The sequence below is a fragment of the Schistocerca gregaria genome, chromosome 9 (genome assembly GCF_023897955.1).
Source record: "Schistocerca gregaria isolate iqSchGreg1 chromosome 9, iqSchGreg1.2, whole genome shotgun sequence".
Lineage (NCBI taxonomy): Eukaryota > Metazoa > Arthropoda > Insecta > Orthoptera > Acrididae > Schistocerca > Schistocerca gregaria.
Window position 1 is genome coordinate 174,138,731 of NC_064928.1, and position 20,372 is coordinate 174,159,102.

At 44.9% G+C, this 20,372-nt stretch overlaps 1 protein-coding gene across 1 annotated transcript in view; it reads left to right on the forward strand.

Moving 5' to 3' along the window:
• The window catches only part of LOC126291478 (protein PRRC2A-like), a 209,031-nt gene that overhangs the window by 31,019 nt on the left and 157,640 nt on the right, over window positions 1–20,372 (forward strand). The window lies entirely within an intron of this gene.

A 20,372-nucleotide genomic window follows, 5' to 3' on the forward strand; every position in this document is an offset into this window, starting at 1 on the left:
GCGTATCATACCTGCCACACTCTCTCCCCTATTACGCGATAATACAAAACGAGCTGTCCTTTTTTGCACCCTTTCGGTGTCCTCCGTCAATCCCACCTGGTAAGGATCCCACACCGAGCAGCAATATTCTAACAGAGGACGAAAGAGTGTAGTGTAAGGTGTCACTTTAGTGCACTTGTTGCATCTTCTAAGTGTCTTGCCAATGAAACGCAACCTTTGGCTCGCCTTCCCCACAATATTATCTATGTGGTCTTTCCAACTGAAGTTGTTCGTAATTTTAACACCCAGGTACTTAGTTGAATTGACAGCCTTGAGAATTGTACTATTTATCGAGTAATGGAATTCCAAGGGATTTCTTTCGGAACTCATGTGGATCACCTCACACTTCTCGTTATTTATCGTCAACTGCCACCTGACACACCATACAGCAATCTTTTCTAAATCGCTTTGCAACTGATACCGGTCTTCGGATGACCTTACTAGACGCTAAATTACAGCATCATCTGCGAACAATCTAAGAGAACTGCTCAGATTGTCACGGAGGTCATTTATATAGATTAGGAACAGCAGAGGTCCCAGGACGCTTCCCTAGGGAACACCTGATATCACTTCAGTTTTACTCGATGATTTGCCGTCTGTTACTACGAACTGCGACCTTCCTGAGAGGAAATCACGAATCCAGTCGCACAACTGAGACGATACCCAGTCGTTGTCGTAATGCGGAAACGGAGCGATTCCCCTGACGTCCAAAGTGGCGCGATCGTTGGCTTTCGGGCCAAAGGTGGAAGCATTTCTGAAACAGCTAAGTTTTTAAACTGCTCATATACCTCCGTGGTTAAAGTAGCTGTGCATAGCAAAATGACACTGTCCGAAACCGGTGCCAAGACAACTATGGTACACCACGAGCCGTAGGTGAGATGGGTGAACGACAGCTGCGGAAATGTGTGTGGATAAGCAGCAGCTGACAGCCCAGATGAGCTAAGGGGCTGCCAACAGTGTCTCCGCAACGGACAGTGCTGCGTATGGGCTCCTACAGCAGGTGCCTGGTTCGTGCACACATGCTGACTGCTGCTCATCGACGGCGAAGGCTGGAATTTGGGCGCCAGTAGCGCAGCTGCTCGCCCACTGAGCGGCGCCAGGTGACCTTTTCAGATGAATCACGTATTATTCTCCACCGTACAGGTTGCCAATGGCGTGTACAGCCCGCAACAATCGTCGAAAGCGTCCAAGCTGTAGGAAGTAGCTTTATGGCCTGGGAAATGTTTTTGTGGCACATTCTCTGGAAGGATTAATGGATCAGCTCAAGTACACGTCCATCCTTCAGTACCACGTCCACACCTACATTTAGGTGTGAGCGAGGCATGTAGGTCCTGGGATTGCAGCAGAACGTAACGTGTTACGCAGCTCACAGTGTATGTGCATGTTTGAACAACGCCAGGATAAGCTGACTGTACTCCACTGGCCATCTAACTCGCTGAATTTAGCCCAGTCGAGAATCTGTGGGACCAGTTGGATGGTGCTGTTCCTGTCATGGATCCTCAACCGAGACGTAGTTCAACTGGCCACAACAATGGACTTACCACAGCTTCCAGAACCCTCTTCCTGCACGTCTGTGCTGCAAAATGTGGTTATTCAGGCTTTTGACAAGTGCGCACATTAATTTGATTGAATCACGTATATATTTTTGATAAATACGCTACACAGGGCTGCACACGTCCGTTCCTCACTTCACGGTCTTTATTGATATTACCCCACAGAAAACGTCGGGGGTTACTCGGAACAGGAAGTGAAACTTAGCAATAAAAAAATCCTGCAATTTGGCAGCTCTACTGGAGCTAATCGTCAGTGAGTGGCTTCAGCCGGATGTGCTATGCGTGAAGAGACTTTTAGAGTCACTTACTCGACGCAACGAGATCACTATCGAGACTAGGACAGTGTTACGTGGTGTTAGCACCATATCCCCGAGGCTAAAACGAAATTGGAACACTTACATCCTGTGGCTTTGATCTCCTTGTATGCCGCAGCTACGAGAATAGTGGTAGCCCCAACAGTTCCATGAATTCCAGTCGGCTTTCAGAGCCAGAAGGCTTCCCCTGCCCCTTTATGGTGGGGGGTCACCCCCTCCCCCCCCCCCCGTTGCTCCGGCACCACCTCTCTTGGGAGCACCTTCCCCTACCCTCTCAACCATCAAGGACACCAGTCCCCACTTCTCAGCTGCGTAGGTCTTCTTCAGCTCCTCTCGCCAGGAAGGGGTCCCTTGAGTCACTCCCTTCCCAGGTTTCTGCTAATGGGAGAGATGATGTCCACCAGCGTCTGAAGAGCCCAAAAGCAGCATGTCGTAGGGCTTCTGTGCCTATTTTTATTGTGAAAGCGACCGATCGGTCTATGGCGACCGATACACAGTACCTCGTATGCTCCGTCGCCTGTGACATCGTTCCCCGCCGAGAAGAACGCACTGGTTGCGCCCCTGTGGTGGCTGGACTGGTGCCCACACTGCCTTCCAGAGACTAAACCGTCCCCGCCCCCGCACAGCCCTAGCCTCCCTAGGCGGGGCGGCAGTGAGGGGTGAGTGTTCCCCCTCCAACGCCGGCGGCCGAGAGCGCCGACCTGTTGCCGCCTTGCACTGTATGCAACCTGCAGTCCACGGCGGAAGCCGCGCCTCGTAGGCGCGGCAGCCTAGGCCACCGCGCTCAGACCTAGGTCTGCGTCGCCGACAGCTGCAAGGTGAGATGACGCACGCCGCCGTCCGGGCAGTTGGCTGTTCAGCGTTTCCTGTCGGACGAGGCAAAGATATCCCGAGGGAACCATTCAGTCGGCCGCGCACTAGACGCTGTTTCCATTCCTACGCGCTAGTCAAAACTGTCTCAAACCCGAAATTTTCTTACCGACTGGCCCAGCCAGGCACGACCTATGGCTATTTCTATTTAGGTCAGAATGTCCACATTTTCGTTTTGAAAACAAACATCTCATAGAGATACGTAAAAATCCCAATTATAGGTTCTTAAAAAGAGTGTCACGTATTCCGGCAGGAGGTATTATTGGCCAAAACTACAAAAAAAGTTCCTATAATTATACTTCCAGAAACTAATACCTGTACAGAGATGACCCGATTAACTTGTGACGAGTTATGTGTAATACACTACTGGCTATTAAAACTGCTACACCCTGAAGATGACGTGCTACAGACGCGAAATTTAACCGACAGGAAGAAGATGCTGTGATATGCAAATGATTAGCTTTTCAGAGCATTCACACAAGGTAGGCGCCGGTGGTGGCAACTACAACGTGCTGACATAAGAAAAGTTTCCAACCGATGTCTCATACACATACAGCAGTTGGTTGACCGGCGTTGCCTGGTGAAACGTTGTTGTGATGCCTCGTGTAAGAAGGGGAAATGCGTACAATCACGTTTCCGAAAAAATGGTTCAAATAGCTATGAGCACTATGGGACTTTACTTCTGAGGTCATCAGTCCCCTAGAGCTTAGAACTACTTACACCTAACTAACCTAAGGACATCACACACATCCATGCCCGAGGCAGGATTCAAACCTGCGACCGTAGCGGTCACGCGGGTCCAGACTGTAGCGCCTAGAACCGCTCGGGTACCCGGCCGGCTCACGTTTCCGACTTTGATAAAGGTCGGATTGTAGCCTATCGCGATTGCGGTTTATCGTATCGCGACATTGCTACTCGCGTTGTTCGAGATCCCATGACTATTATATGGAATTGGTGGGCTCACGAGGGTAATACGGAACGCCGTGCTGGATCCCAACGGTCTCGTGTCACTAGCAGTCGAGATGACAGTCATCTTATCCGCATGGCTGTAACGGAACGTGCAGCCACGTCTCGATCCCTGAGTCAACCAATGGGAACGTTTGCAATACAACAACCAGTTGTACGATCAGTTCGACGACGTTTGCAGCAGCATGGATTGTCAGTTGGGGGACCATGGCTGCGGTTACCCTTGATGCTGCAGCACAGACAAGAGCGCTTGCGATGGTGTACTCAACGACGAACCTGGGTGCACGAATGGCATTTTTTCGGATGGATCCAGGTTCTGTTTACAGCATCTTGATGGTCGCATCTGTGTTTGGCGACATCCCGGTAAATGCACATTGGAAGCGGGTATTCGTCATCGCCATACTGGCGTATCACCCGGCGTGATGATATGGGGTGGCATTGGTTATACGTCTCGGTCACCTCTTGTTCGCAATGACGGCACTTTGAACGGTGGACGTTACATTTCAGGTGTGTTACGACCGGTGACTCTACCGGTCATTCGATCTCTTCGAAATCCTACATTACAGCAGGATAACGCACGACCGCGTGTTGCAGGTCCTGTACGGGCCTTTCTGGATACACAAAATGTTCGACTGCTGCCCTGGCCAGCACATTCTCTAGATCTATCAGCAATTGAAAACGTATGGTGAATGGTGGCCGAGCAACTGGCTCGTCACAATACGCCAGTCACTTCTCTTGATGAAATGTTGTATCGTGTTGAAGCTGCAAGGCAGCTGTACCTGTACACGCCATACAAGCTCTGTTTGACTCAATGCCCAGGCGTATCAAGGACGTTATTACGGCCAGAGCTGGTTGTTCTGGGTACTGATTTCTCAGGAGCTATGCACCCTAATTGCGTGAAAATGTTATCACATGTCAGTTCTAGTATAATGTATTTGTCCAATGAATACCCGTTTATCATCTGCATTTCTTCATGGTGTAGCAATTTTAATGGCCACTAGTGTATTTAGGTCGGAAAGTCCCCATTTTCGTTATGAAAACAAACATGTAGTCGAGATACGAACAACTCCTGATTATAGGCTCTTTAAAAGAAAATGTCGCGTATTCTTGCAGGAGGTAGTATTGACCAAAACTAGAATAAAAGTTCCTATACTTAAACCTGCAGAAACCTATATCTGTCGAGAGATGGCCCTCTTAACTTGTGACGAGTTATGTATAATATTCGATGGTGCAGATTGTCTTACTGTAGCGTAGTAAATTACCACAATACGCACGTATGAGCAGATGCAACTTCTCGAGCAGTTGTAGAAATGATACATGGCGATTGCTTCAGTGTTAGTGCAGAGTAAAGCAAGCAGCCTTACGGCGACAAAGTGACAATAAACACCTTCCGTTGTATGTGGTAGTGCCAATCTATTCGTTACTGGTTCTAAAGGACGGGCGCGCTGTAAGTTCTATAGAAACTGTGATCAAGTTTTCGGAGCGAATTTTTTGCCACCGACTGGCCGTGCGTAGTGTCTTAAATTTTGCGAAGATAGTGCGGTCTAGTTATATAATGAGCACACAAAGGAATTAGTGAAAAACCGAATAATGCAAGCGACAGACAGATTAATGATAATGGCGTGGCGAGTGTTAATTCTTAGTCAGAAATCCTTACAGCGGAAAGGCAAGGCGCGTCTTCTTCACTGCTTCTTTAGGGCAGTGGACGCATCGAAGTAGCAGGAGAGAATACGCAAACATAAAATTGGTTTCAACCTTATGGTGCGGGCTTTTCGCGCCTACAGTGTAGTACATTTGGTCTACACATATTAAAAAAAAAAAAAGCTTTGCATCAGGTCGGTTCCCAGAACTCCTGAAGATAGACGTTGACTGTGGATACTGTATCACAGACACAGTCGCTTTGACTGTTCATAGATCACACTAAACTCGCCGAAAGATGTAAACAACCATGCATGGGCAGCGCCTATAGTTGCAAGATGTCCGACTCCCGATCAGTTCCAGTCATTCCACCAGGAAGGTGGTACACTGCTCTTGTTGTCTGTAGTTCAAATGGCTCTAAGCACTATGGGACTTAACATCTGAGGTTATCAGTTGCATAGACTTACAACTACTTAAGCCTAACTAACCTAAGGACATCACACACAACCATGTTCGAGGCAGGATGCGAACCTGCGACCGTAGCACCATCGCGGATCCGGACTGAAGCGCCTAGAACCGCTCGGTCACAGCGGCCGTCCACGTTCTCTTCACCGATGAGTGTCGCATATGCCTTCAACCACACAATCGTCGGAGACGTGTTTGGAGGGAACCCAGTCATGCTGAACGCCTTAGGTACACTGTCCAGCGAGTGCAGCAAGGTGGAAGTTCCCTGCTGTTTCGGGATGGCATTATGTGGGACTGACGTACGCAGCTGGTGCTCATGGAAGGCGCCGTAACGGCTGTACGATACGTGAATGCCATCCTCCGGCCGATAGTGCAAGCATATCGGCAGCATGCTAGTGAGCATTCGTCTTCATGGACGACATGTCGAGCCCCCATCGTGTACATGACTTCCTTCTGGATAACGAACTCGCTCGACTAGAGTGTCCAGCATGTTCTCCAGACATGAACCCTATCGAACATGCCTGGGATAGATTGAAAAGGGTTATTTATGGACGACGTGACCCACCAACCACTCTGAGGGATGTACGCCGAATCGCCGTTGAAGAGTGGGACAATCTGGACCAACACGCCTTTATAAACTTGTGGATAGCATGCCACGACGAATACCGGCATTCATCAATGCAAGAGGACGTGCTACTGTATACAGAAATCTGGATCACCACCCCTGAAGGTCTCACTATATGGTGGTCCAACATGCAATGTGTGGTTTTCGTGAGCAATAAAAAGGGCGGAAATAATGTTTTTGTTGATCTCTATTCCAATTTTCTATACATGTTCTGGAACTCTTGGAACCGACGTGATGCAAAACTTGTTTTGATGTGTGTATATCACCTCCGTTGTGCCTGCTGGTTAAATATATCATACCCAATACCTGTATACGGATAACGATCCGAATTTCTTGAAGTGTAGATGATTTGAGAAATGCGGCCAACGCTGTGCTGACTCAGAGGAATTCGATGAAGATGAATGTGTAGAATGTCCGGAACTTCACTCTGAAACACAATGGAAAGGTGACTGGTTACAATGTGCAACGTGCAAACGGTGAATGGATGTAGATTGTTCAGTTTAGAGCAACGTATGGGCGATTTGTGGAAGAAATTAGAAGAAAAAGCAGAAAAAATTACAGTTATACAAAAGTAAAATAATACTTTCTATCTTGCAATTTCTTTGTTCGTTATCTACCTACGAACAGTTTCATTCAGTTTTTACTTTTGTATCAATTATCACACGTGTTTATGGCAGTTAGACCTTGTCTAACTCCTTCATTGTTTCTCTTAACTTGTAATTTAATAAACGATCCAGTCTGCTAGACTCATCTTTTTAGTTAACTAACAAGTTCCAGAAGTACAATCATGACTGATCTCTACTACCCATGGTGCGTCATATTACCTACCCCAGGAGGAAAGTTGGCATAATACAGTCAATTTTATATACTGTTTAAAATTTCAGTTTCATTGATATATTTACAGAAGCGATATTTTTCTCAGAGGCGATTAATGTGTGCTAAACGTTTGGCAAGCATTTATATTTTTCCATACGTAATTTACGGGACTTTGACAACGTTTCCAAAATGTGCGTTATCTCTTTCCGCTTCACCTGAAAGCCAGGAACTGCTCCAGACAGCCTAATAGGGCCACACAGTCTATGGAACAGATTAACAGGTGCTACCTATCGCCGCTTTCTGCGCGAAGAATCGGCGGCGCTATTGGGCAGAAAGACTGGTTTAAGCGCGACGGGCTTGCAGCCTGTTATCGATGGAGCTTGCGGCGGTACCTCACGCGACATTTCTTGGCCAGTTGATTGCTAGACGAGGTCCAGAAGCGTGGCCTCCCGGCTCATCGGACCTGAATCCGTGGACCTTCTGGATATTAGGACGTTTAAAGGGAGTAGTGTACTCGTATGCACAGCCATCGACAATGCGCAAACATTAAAGGAGCGTGTGACCAATGCATCTGATTCAAAGCGAATGGAGCAAGGTGTATTCGAAATAGTGGGCGATTCACTGCAAAAAAGGGCTGAGGATCTGTCAGGATGCGTCGTACCCACACGCAACACTGCCTATAATGTGTACTTACTACCTGACAGGCAGACGGAAATGAGAGGACAGGTAGGCGCATATCTCGGCCAGTACAGCGTCTTCCTGTTTTGAGCAATACCGCCACTCGTACAAATAGAAGACACAGTTTTTGGAAACTTTTTACACTCTCTTCATTATGCGACAGTCTAGTAAACGTATCTGAAACAAAGAAATCGGCTTTTAGTCAGAAGAGAACTAGCTGGCAAAAGTTCACTCAACTCGTATCCAAAACCGAGCCACAAATCGATCAAAAGAGTTGCTTGTCGTTACTAAGTATTTTACACTTCCTCAAGAATTTTCACGAATAGATGTGATGCAAGACAGCGAACTAATGAAGTGCCTCTGTCGAAACGAAATCAAAAGTTGATAGTGAAAAAGTTTAATAGCGAATGGTGTAACATCTACACATAACTTCAAGAAAAACGGGTAGCTCTGCGAAAGCATCATTAGCGTTTCATTGAAACATAGTCATATGTTTCTGTGGACCGCTGTAAAACTTACTCTTCAGTACCCTGCAAATATTGATGTGGGCCAACAAAGGTAAAGGAAATTATTTCGTCAGTGATACGTCCGTAATCAAAAATGTGAAAACCAATTGAACGACTCTAATTATTATTCTGTTCCTTCAGATGCGTCCAACGAAGAGTACATTACCTCTTACCACTCCTGTCGTTGCAGCACTTCATGGGTTCAACATAATAAAGCCAATAATTGTAGAATGTGGAGGGTGGTCGGAAATTCCCAGTACAAACTTCTAGGACTTGTAGTGGGGAGTGAGTACATAACATTTTGAATAGTAACCCACGTTCAGAAACGTACCATTTCCGTGCTACAACCATTTGAGAACGTGTTGGTAATGCGACCATTTTTACATGTAGTTGACTGGGCGTGATCCAGTGAATCACTTGTTTTACATTTCCACTCGTTAATAGACAATGAGACTGCTCGTGTACTTGTTGACGGGTTCTCATCAACATGATGCACTAATGCCTCTTCCAGTTCGGGCGTGTGGGGCCTCCCTGGAGCGCCGCTGGAAGATATCCTTTCTCGAAACCGCTGCGTGATTGTAGCGAAAAGGGTACGCGATGTAGTCTGAAGTTGTGGAGAACTATCTTGATAGAGGCGACGAGCAGTTCTTCCATTGCGGTGAGCTTCGCCATTCAGGAAGATCATGTCGGTGTGTTATGCAAACTTGTACTCAGCCGTGTTGCTGAAACACAGACAGACGCTTGAACGAGGCTCAGCCAAATCAGTGAAGTAGGATAGGTTGTCAAATCACATCAGTCGATCTGACGTAAGCACCTTTCACTATGACTACTGCGTTGCAAACATTCCTAGCAAACATGGTTTCAGGCGGCTGTAGCACGAAAACGGTACGTTTCCGGACATGTGTTCCTATTCAAACTATTACGCACTCACTCCCCTCTACAAGTCCTAGAAGTTTGTAACGGGAATTTCCGACCACCCTGTATAGCCTATACGCACTTTAAGACTTATATGCATCTACCGAATTGCAACAACGCTAGTGGTGTATAGTGGATTAAATCAAGCAGTTCTGAGGAAATTAGACACTAAAAGTAGACTCTAGAAGCAGTAGACTAGTTTTGCTATTTGAGTTACAAGATAAATAATGATTGGTGATTAGAGACGATATAAAACGCAGCTGGGAATAGCAAGACAAAGATCACAGAAAAAGTACATTCAAAACTAATGTAAGTGATAGGAAATCTTTTCTGAAGGTATTTGTCTGTTGTGTAGTTCTGTATGGAAATTGAAACGTGGATGATAAGCATTTCAGGCAAGAAGTGAATTTTTGAAATGTGGTGCTACGAAAGAATGCTAAAGATTAGATGGGTGGATCGGGTAACTAATTTGGGGATACTGACCCAAATTGTGAAGAAAGCAAATTTGTGCACAAGTTGATAAAAAGAAGGATCGATTGACAGTACACATCCTAAGGCATCAAGGAATCGTCTGTTTGATAAAGGAAGGAAGCATGAGGAGTAAAAACTGTAGAGGAAGACTTCCCTCCGAATACAGTAATCACATTCAAATGGATGTCGGTCGCAACAGTTAGTGAGAGATGAAGAGTTTTGCACACATTAGAGTAGCGCAGAGAGCTGCATCAAACCGGTCTACGGACTGAAGCCCACAGCAGTAGACCCGTATGTGTTAATTCTAGCTTTACAGATATCATTTCAGAAAAAATCTCGACAGTGTTTTGTCGACATTGTAATACTCTTGCTACACATCCACACAGCTTCAGTTCTATCTGTATGTCTTTCCCAACTTGAATCTTCGCGGAAGCTCAGCCTCTAAGCGAATTACCTTATAAATGAGTGGTGCCGAGTTCGTGTCCCGACGCGCCACACAGTTTACATCTGTCTGGATCTTTCATGTACAGTGTCCCTTGAAACCGAAATAGTTACAGACCCTTTATTTCTGTCGCATTGCAATGACTTGCTATAATCGTTGTACACCATACATGAACTGTGCGAATACGAGTAATGACGCATTGGGCAGCCAAGGACTCTGCACTCAACACCAGGCGAGGAGGTAATGGCCCAGAGGGAGTCCCAGCTCGGAACATTCAGGAGGAAAGTTCCAATTCCAGAATATGTCTTACAACGCGGGGATACCCCTCTAAAATCTTGGTCGCTACCAGCAGATGGAAATTACGCTTCCTCACAAAGAAAGAGAATGACACAACTACAGGCGGAAACGAAATGAAACATCACGGGTTTAGAGGATATGTGATGTCATTTCAGCGATTACAAAATTAAATCACATTGGCAGTATGAGCCCACTTGCCAGTCCCTGTAGGCTGGACGCTTGCTCTGACTTGGTTGGGAAGGCTGTAACAAAGCCGTTCTGTCCTCTCCTTAGGCAAGCTGGCCCGCAATTGTATCTCTTCATACTTTTCTTAAAACAACAGTCTACAACTGTCAAGTACTTGAATACTTGAAAAAATGCTAGCCAACACAACTCTATTCCTCTACCGGCTTCGGTTCACGAAACCACCATCACTGTAAGGAAAGCTGGACAGCATACGTATCAGTACAATGCCACGTGACTAGAGGCAAATTTGTAGTTAAATGCCATTGTACTGATATGTATGCTGTCCAGCTTTCCTTACAGTGATGGTGGTTTCGTGAACCGAAACCAGTGTAACTCCCTCTCGCGTGAAAGATAAATTGTTATATTTATACTGAAATATCATGATTCATGAGAGGAGTCATTATTTCACACTGAACACAGATATTGTATGGAGATCTGTGTTAAAAATTTCCTTTCCGAGAGAAAAATTAACCTCGATGAACTGCTTTTATTATTATTATTCATTTCATTACTGCTTTGATTTTATTATTATTATTATTATTATTATTATTGCTGATTTAAGGAATTAGTTCTTCGTTTCTCAGTCTCTCTAAGAAAAGAGTTTAGGTCTTTGAAATGAATAAATAACCAAACAGATCTCACTAGACGACGTTTCTGTTCAGTTAGACTCTGCGTAATGAATCTGTAGGAATCTTATTCTACGTTAATTACAGTCCGACTCTCATTTCTTTGAAAGCCTGTTCGTCGAAGTGGAATTGTTTAAGAGTCTTTAAAATAGTGGCCGTATAGAGTTTGCAAGCTCTAGCTTCCACAGTCCACAGAAATGTCTCGTAGGCGTGCACAAATATTTGGAAATGTGAAACCATAAGATGGAGAATAATTTATACAATACACATCTCGTTTATGATGCCGAGAAATTGGTTTATTGACTTACTATTCTTGCACAAAATCAGAAAATGCCTTTCAATTAAAGATAGCGGTCTCGTTACAATGCCTTCACTCTTAAGTCGTAATACATTCGTGCATACTCAGATCAGAAGCTAGACTATATCTTTTCACAATAGTTAGCAGAACCAAAGCTCCCTTAGGTCCGAGAATAGAGAGAGCGTCAACGATAATGCTGCTTTCTCGCAGTCAGTTGCACGCGAGTACGCTTCAAATATCATCTTGTCCAAATACATGGGAATCGTTTTATGTAATGCAAAGTTATATCAGCACGACTCGTGTTGAAGAGTGCATTGCTATTGATAGTATTGCTGTGTTTGACATTGTTGATGTTTGTTGAGAGTGAGTTCACTAACAAACTGGTGCCATGCGTGTAGTACTATAGCGCATATATCCCGGGTTCCTGCTGAACAAGATAGTATTTCAGCACCACGCAGGTAGTCCATAGAGACACGTGCCGTGTGGACGAGTATTGTCCTGCTGAAAATGTAATCACGGTATTGAGATACATCGATATCACTGGCACTGGGGCGGGGCTGACGTGTTAACTGGTGCCGCATGTGTTCTATCGGGGACAAATCTCGCGACGTTACTGGCCATGGCAAAAGTCCTCTATGTAATGGTGAATAAGAAATCCTGTGAGGGTTCGCTGAATGAAAGCTGTACGGTTCCTGAGAGGTTATGTCAAATATAAAAGCGTTTTGTTACATGGGAGACTATATAAAAACAAATTATGATCTACAGGTATTTTAAGTATTTAAACATGTAAAATGGGTGGGGGAGAGGTGAATCAAATGGAAGCATGTCCCATAATCCAGCCATTTACACTTTCCTGTAGAACGGAATTGTTAAAAAGACTATGGCTCTCGTACGTAAGTATGGCTGATGGCCCCAGTAACACTAATCAGAGAGTGACAGGGTGTAACCAGCTACAGGAATAATAGCAGAGAGGATTCAATTACAGTACTATTTACTCGTATTTTACAATAATCTACTCACATGAGGGAAAAATTCTCATAGCGAACATCTACGTTCAAAACTAACAAAAAGCACATGAAGCATTATACTGCGTCAGTTACAATTTATACCCGCAGTGTACTGTGGAAAACAGCACTCACATGGCAGCCTTTGCTTCCGAAATATTCACGCAGATGGCTGTTATGTCGATGAGTTCCTTCTTCCACGACCTATCGAATTTCGATAAAGACATTTAGCGCTCAGTTTTAAAAGAAAACGGTAATTACTGGAGTATTAATTTGATCGTGCAGCAAAATTCTCTGTCAGTGACGTATTAGCACTTGCGCAGGTCATCGTTTCAGTACGTCGATAAATCTATTGCCTGTATAAAATATTATCGGAAAGTGCCCGAGTGTTAGATGACGTTGCTGTACAGATTCGTGGCAGCTACGAGCGACTTTTCTATTCTAATCACGGTCTCCTTAATGGATGTTCTTAAAAAGAATCGGTCACTTTTACGAGCGTGTTCTGAGCGAAGTCTACAGATGTTACCTACTTGGCCGGTCCTAACCACCAACTCCCTCCCAGCAGAGACATCCTTGCGTTTACGGTGTCATCCTTTGTACAAAGGAACCTTTGTACTGGTCATCGCCTTGAAGATCTATAAAAATTAAAATATAGTTGTTCATCTTCTAAGGTGGGATCCCACTGCACCCCTGAAAAGGCGGACATACTGGTGCAAAATGACGTCCCGATTCACCTGACCTGTTACAGTTCCTCTGTCAAAGACATGCAGGGGTGTACATGCACCAATCACAATCCCACCCCACACCTTCAAAGCACGACCTCCATACAGGCCCCTTTCAAGGACATTAAGGGGTTGGTATCTGGTTCCTGGTTCACGTCAGATGAAAACCCAGCGAGAATCACTGTTCAGACTATACCTGGACACATCCGTGAACATAACCGGGGACCACTGTTCCAATACCTTGTACTGCGTTCTTGGCACCAGGCTTTACGGGTTCTCCTGTGACCAGGGGTCAGTGGAATGCACCTTGCAGGTCTCGGGCGAATAAACCATATCTGCTCAGTCGTCTGTAGACTCGGTGCCTGGAGACAGTTGTTCGAGTGACTGCGGTAAGGTCCCGATCAAAGCTACCTGCAGTACTCTGTGTCCGTCTGTGAGCTCTGATGGTGAGATATCGGTCTTCTTGTGGTGTTTTACACTGTGGACATCCCGTTCTGTAGCCTCTGGACAAGTTTCTTGTCTGTTGGAATCGTTGCCATAATCTTGAGATCACACTTTCTGGCACCCGGAGGGCCCGTGCTACTATGTGCTGTATTTGACCAGCCTCCAGGCGCCCTATTATTCTACCCCTCATAACGTCATCAATATGTGTTCTTTGAGCCATTTTCAACACACAATCGCCATTAGCACATCCGAAAATGTCTGCACACTTACTCGCTGCACCGTACTCTGACATGCACCAACACACTTCTGCTTATGTGGAATGTTGCCAGCGCCAACGTGTGATGACCGCAGGTCAAATGCAGCGCATGGTCATACCCTGAGGTGATTTAAACCCGCAAACCGCCCACCAGAGTGTTGTTTCACCATATGTCAGCATTATCCTTCATTTATGAGCATGAGTGTACTTTAAAAGTATGAAAGGCAATGTGAGTCTTATTCGCGTTGTCAAGTGCGTCCACTGGGTCGCTTCACGTGTTAAGAATTAAATTAACTTTCGCATATTAAGTCACTGCCAAGTATCGTAGCTCGATGAAACATGGTCCATACATAGGACGAACTGAAACAGCGTAGTACAGTTCAGTACAGAAGACAGCTGAAAGAAACACGCAATGAGACAAACCGAAATGACGCTTTGATGCAAAGTCAATACTGACGCTGAAGTCATGGTGATTTTAATGATCCCTGGATAATAACAAATGCGAGACATGGCTCTCCATTGGTGTGTAATCACCACAGACTGTAGTGCATGCTCTGCAGGCTGTCGTGCTCCCCACAAGGTTGAAAAGAAGTTCTTGTGGCAGGGCGTTCCATTCCTCCAGCAGCAGGGCTGGCAACTGCTGGGTGGACGCTAGTGCACCTGAATACGTCTCCACAACGCCTCCTACATGGGATTTAAGTCGCGCCAACAGACCGACCTGTCAATTCGCTGAATATCCTCTCGTTCCAACAGCTACTCCACCTGCGATATTCAATGTGGTTGCGCATTGGCATCCGTACTTGCACTTAGAGCCGAATGCATCGCTGAAAAGACGCACATCGGGAAGTAATCCATAAATAAGCTCTTTACTTTTTGTGAGTCGCGAGTAAACTCTAGTGGTAGCCCCTGACACTGGATGAACTGAAATAATATGTGAAAAGATATCCATATTAACATATGACTATCTACCTATATATAACATCGGTTTGTATATTGGGTGGTTATAATGAAAGTGTAGCAACTCAGTAATTATCGTATGGTAGTGAAAATAATTGGATATTATAATGTGTTAATGCAAAACGTATTTACGGTGAAAAAATTAGTTCCAGTTTTGGCCACCATGTGCATATCTGGCGCTGTAAATGCAGGAGAGACGTACAGAAATATTTTCATATGTAATGGATTAGGAATGGGACGTGGGAAGTAAAGGTCAAAAAAGTGAGAAAGGTATAATGTCGATGTTATTTTTAACCTCCGTTTGCAGAAGTTTTCAATATGATCACCGGAGACGTCGACTAAATTATGTACAGCGCCAGATTTTCACGTGGTGGCCAAAATTGGAACTAATGTTTTTCAGCGTAAATCGGGTCCGAATTAATGCATTTGAATATCTAACAACTTTAGCTGTCTTACGATTGTTACAGCCCACAATGGATCTATTCGAATAGCTGTGCTCTAATTATAACCATGTGTTATACACTGAGGTTACAAAAATCATGAAATACCTGCTAATATTGTGCCAGGCCTCCTTTTTCCGAACGTAGCGCAGTTACTCGACGTTGCACGGACTCAATAAGTCGATGGAAGTCCCCTGAAGAAATACTGAGCCACGCTGCCTCTATAGCTGTCCATAACTGCGAAAGCGTTGCCAGTGCAGGATTTAATGCACGAAATGACCTGTCGATTATGTCCCATAAATCAGCGATGAGATTCATGTTGGGCGATCTGTGTGCGAAAATTGTCCAGAATATTCCAAATAACTTCCGGGAATTAAGCCAGGTAACACTTTCAGCGACTTCCGATATTTCGGTGGGAGAACACCCCGCCATTTTCAAGGCAAACTGTAAAGGACAGGTTCACAGACTAATACAGGAAAGATAACACACACACACACAACAACTAGCGCCACCAAAGATGACCAAAGTCAGAGCTATCGATAGTGAGGCTACGAACTCACAGGTGAGATAGCATTGACTCTGTCCCTCCGTTTTTTGACTAGGGAGAGAGCGGGATTCCAAACAGAGTTTAAACAGAAACCTCCATCCCTGTTAACGAGGTTGCTCGCTAATTTAATTTCAACAGCCTCCCTTATAACACTGTACCAAGAGCTGTACGTGCATGCCAATATCTCGGTGTTATTATATAACATGGGGTGACCAGTATCCAAACAATGTTCGGCGATAGCAGATCTATTTGGGTGCTGTAATCGTGTGTGCCGTTTATGCTCAGTACATCGGTCCTCCACGGTCCTGATAGTTTGACCAATGTATGTCATACCGCAGCTACAAGGAATGCGGTATACACCCACCTGAGGCAGACCAAAATCATCCTTAACAGAACTCAAAACACTCTAATTTTAGATCGTATATCCGTAAAACACGACCGATCTTGTTGAAAGTGTTTCCTACGTAAGGCGAAAAGGCAGTAGACTTAGGTGTCGACTCAGAATTATCATCAAACACCCGATGTACATTTGGTCGATAGCGCAACGCGCGTTCGATCTGTCTATCACTATAACCATTTTGACGAAACGTAACTTCAAGATGGGACAGCTCAGCTGGCAAAGTCTCAGCGTCGCAAACGACATGTGCTCTGTGTACCAAGGTACGAAGTACCCCTTAACGCTGAGCCGGATGGTGACAACTATTAGCCTGTAAGTACAAGTCGGTGTGAGTACGTTTCCTGTAGACTGCACGTCCCAATGATTCATCATTCTTCCTCCTAACCTACATGCCGGCCGCGGTGGTCTCGCGGTTCTAGGCGCTGAGTCCGGAACCGCGCGACTGCTACGTTCGCAGGTTCGAGTCCTGCCTCGGGCATGGATGTGTGTGATGTCCTTAGGTGAGTTAGGTTTAAGTATTTCTATGTTCTAGGGGACTAATGACCACAGATTTTAAGTCCCATAGTGCTCAGAGCCATTTGAACCTAACCTACACGTCAAGAAAGGAAAGGCAACCATCCTCTTCCACCACCATCGTAAAACGAATGTTCGGGTGGATCGAGTTCAGATATTCTAGAAAGGCAATCATACTCTCCCTACCATGAGTCCAAACAACATATCTAAAGAAACAGGCGGGTTTCAAAGGCGTCGACTCCAATGCATCCTTTCACGAACAAGAGCCAAACCAGCACATTGCTTGATGCGACTGGCGGCAGGAGAATTAATATGGTGCACAATCTTGGCAAAGGTTGGGACACGATTTTCATCACGACACCTCAATGAAAACGACAAAGCACATTGCAGTCTAACTCGACAGCTACGAAGTTTATCCAACTTACGTAAACACCGATACATTTCCTCCCCGTAGAAGTAAACAATGTGACTGATAATTTTAGTGAGTTTCGATTTGGTCTCTCTCCATGTCAACACATGCCGACAGAGATTATTTAATTCAGCACCAAACCTAGTCTCAATTAACCACAACGAATCAGACAGAGGAACACGAGTGATAGACAGATTGAACGCGCGTTGCGCTATCGACCAACTGTACATCGGGTGACTGATGATAATTCTGAGTCGACACCTAAATCTACCGCCTTTCCGCCTTACGTAGGAAACACTTCCAACAAGATCGGTCGTGTTTTACGAATATACCATGGGAAATGTGTTTTCCACCTCCATCTAAAATTATTAGAGTTCTTTGAGTTCTGTTAAGGATGATGTTGGTCTGACTCAGGCGGGTGTATATCGCATTCCTTGTAGCTGCGACATGACATACAGGGTGTCCAGAAAAGGGCTCCCTGATTTCAAAATTAAATATCTCGAAAACAAAGATCGATAGAGGAATGCAGAAAACGGTATGTTTATTGTGAAAGCTGTAAGAAGTTTATACAGCAGTTTAAAATAATAGTTACAAAAGCTGCTAACAGATGGCGCTGTGAGCTGTACAGCTCGTACAGCTCATATCAGCATATATATGTGAAATAATCGTATGAAAACAATCTTTGCAAACAATCACATCACAATGTTTTCAAAATGTGCACCATTGGCACTACAGAGGTGGCACAAACGAAGAATGAAATTCGCCATCACATTTCGTAGTGTCTCAACCGAAATGGATTCACATGCCACAGAGATCGCCGTTTCAAGCTCGTCCAGCGTGGCGGGATGCTTCGGGTAGACCATGTCTTTCACTGTGCCCCACAAAAAAAAGTCACAGGGAGTAAAATCACTCGAATATGGAGGCCAATCCATACCTGCACCAAAAAAATTGGGATATTGCAAAGCAATGACTCGATTCCCGAAGTATTCCTCAAGAAAGCGATACACCGATGTGGTCAGGCTCCATCTTGCATAAACCATTAGTACCTGGTCGATCCTCTAACGCTTGCTCTGTGGCGACAAATTGTTCCAAAATTGCAACGTAATGTGCACCAGTGACCGTTTCTCGAATGAAAACAGGGCCAATAATGCCTCTGCTGCATACTGCAGCCCACACAGTAACTTTAGGAGAATACAGGTGTTTCGCTTCACATCAATATGGCTTTTCGGAACCTCAAAGTCGCCAGTTCTGCTTATTCGCGTATCCATTCAGGTGGAAGTGTGCTTCATCTGTGAACCAGATGCAGCCAACATCAAATCCTTCAGTATCAATCATTCTGAGCATCTGATTAGCAAAGACAACCCTTTGTTGCACAGCTCGTACGGGTATGGCCTGGTGGGTCTGAATTTTGAATGGAAACATGTGTAGGCTCTTTCTCAATATATTCTGCGTGCAGGAACGCTTCAATCCAGTATCATATGCAATTCTACGCACGGATGATATTGGATTCCGCTGAGTAATTCCAGAAACTGTGGCGATATTTTCAGGCGTAACTGCGGTTTTCTTGCGGCCAACATGCCCCACTAGATCATCAGTTACGCTCGTTGCCTGTTCGTTGAAATTTTACAAAGAGCGTACGAATGGTTTTCGCATCGGGTCCTTTTGGAACATCAAATCGTTCTTGAAAACTTCGCCTTGTTGCCGCAGGACTCTCTTCTAACCTGTGGAACTCTAGCACCAGAAAAACACCTTGTTCAATGGAGTACATGGTTTTAATCTCTTCCTTCGGTACGCTAACCTCCTTTCACGTTTCAATAGTGGAACTGATCGCTCTGGGCTTCAGATCATAATTTATACTAGGCATTACGTATGGCGCCATTTGTTAGCAGCTTTTCAAACTGCTGTATAAACTTCTTACAGCTTACATAATAAACATACCGTTTACTGCATTCCTCTATCGATCTTTGTTTTCGAGATATTTAATTTTGAAATCAGGGAGTCCTTTTCTGGACACCCTGTACATTGGTCAAACTATCAGGACCGTGGAGGACCGATGTACTGAGCATAAACGGCACACACGATTACAGCACCCAAATAGATCTGCTATCGCCGAACATTGCTTGGATACTGGTCACCCCATGTTATATAATAACACCGAGATATTGGCATGCACGTCCAGCTAATGGGACAGTTATTAAGCAGGCAGTTGATATTAAATTAGCGAGCAACCTCGTTAATAGGGATGGAGGTTTTTGTTTAAACTCTGTTTGGAATCCCGCTCTCTCCCTAGTCAAAACACAGACGGACAGAGTCAATGCTATCTCACCTGTGAGTGCGTAGCCTCACTATCGATAGCTCTGACTTTGGTCATCTTTGGTGGTGCTAGTTGTTGAGTGTGTGTGTTATCTTTCCTGTATTAAATTTGCATGTACATCGCCTGTCCTTTGCAGTTTGCCTTGAAAATGGCGGGGTATTCTCCCGGCGAAATATCGGCAGTCGCTGAAAATGTTACCTGGATTAACAACCCGGAAGATATTGAAATTTGTATATGCCAGGAGAAACTCAGGTCTCACTTTGTCCAGAATGTTCTTCAAACCAATCTCGAACAATTGTGGCCCGATGACAGATAGCATTGTCAAACATTGAAATTTTAAGAGTAAACTGTTCGTTTTTTATACAGGGTGGTCCATTGATCTCACGAAATAAGCGTCAAACGAAGACAGTACTAAGAAGAAACTTGTCTAGCTTCAAGGGGGAAACCAGATGGCGCTATGGTCAGCCCGCTAGATGGCGCTGCCATAGGTCAAACGGATATCAACTGTGTTTTTTTTTAAACAGGAACCCCCCTTTTTATTACATACTCTTGTAGTACATAAAGAAATATGAATGTTTTAGTTGGACGAATTTTTTCGCTTTGTGATAATGCCGCTGTAATGGTC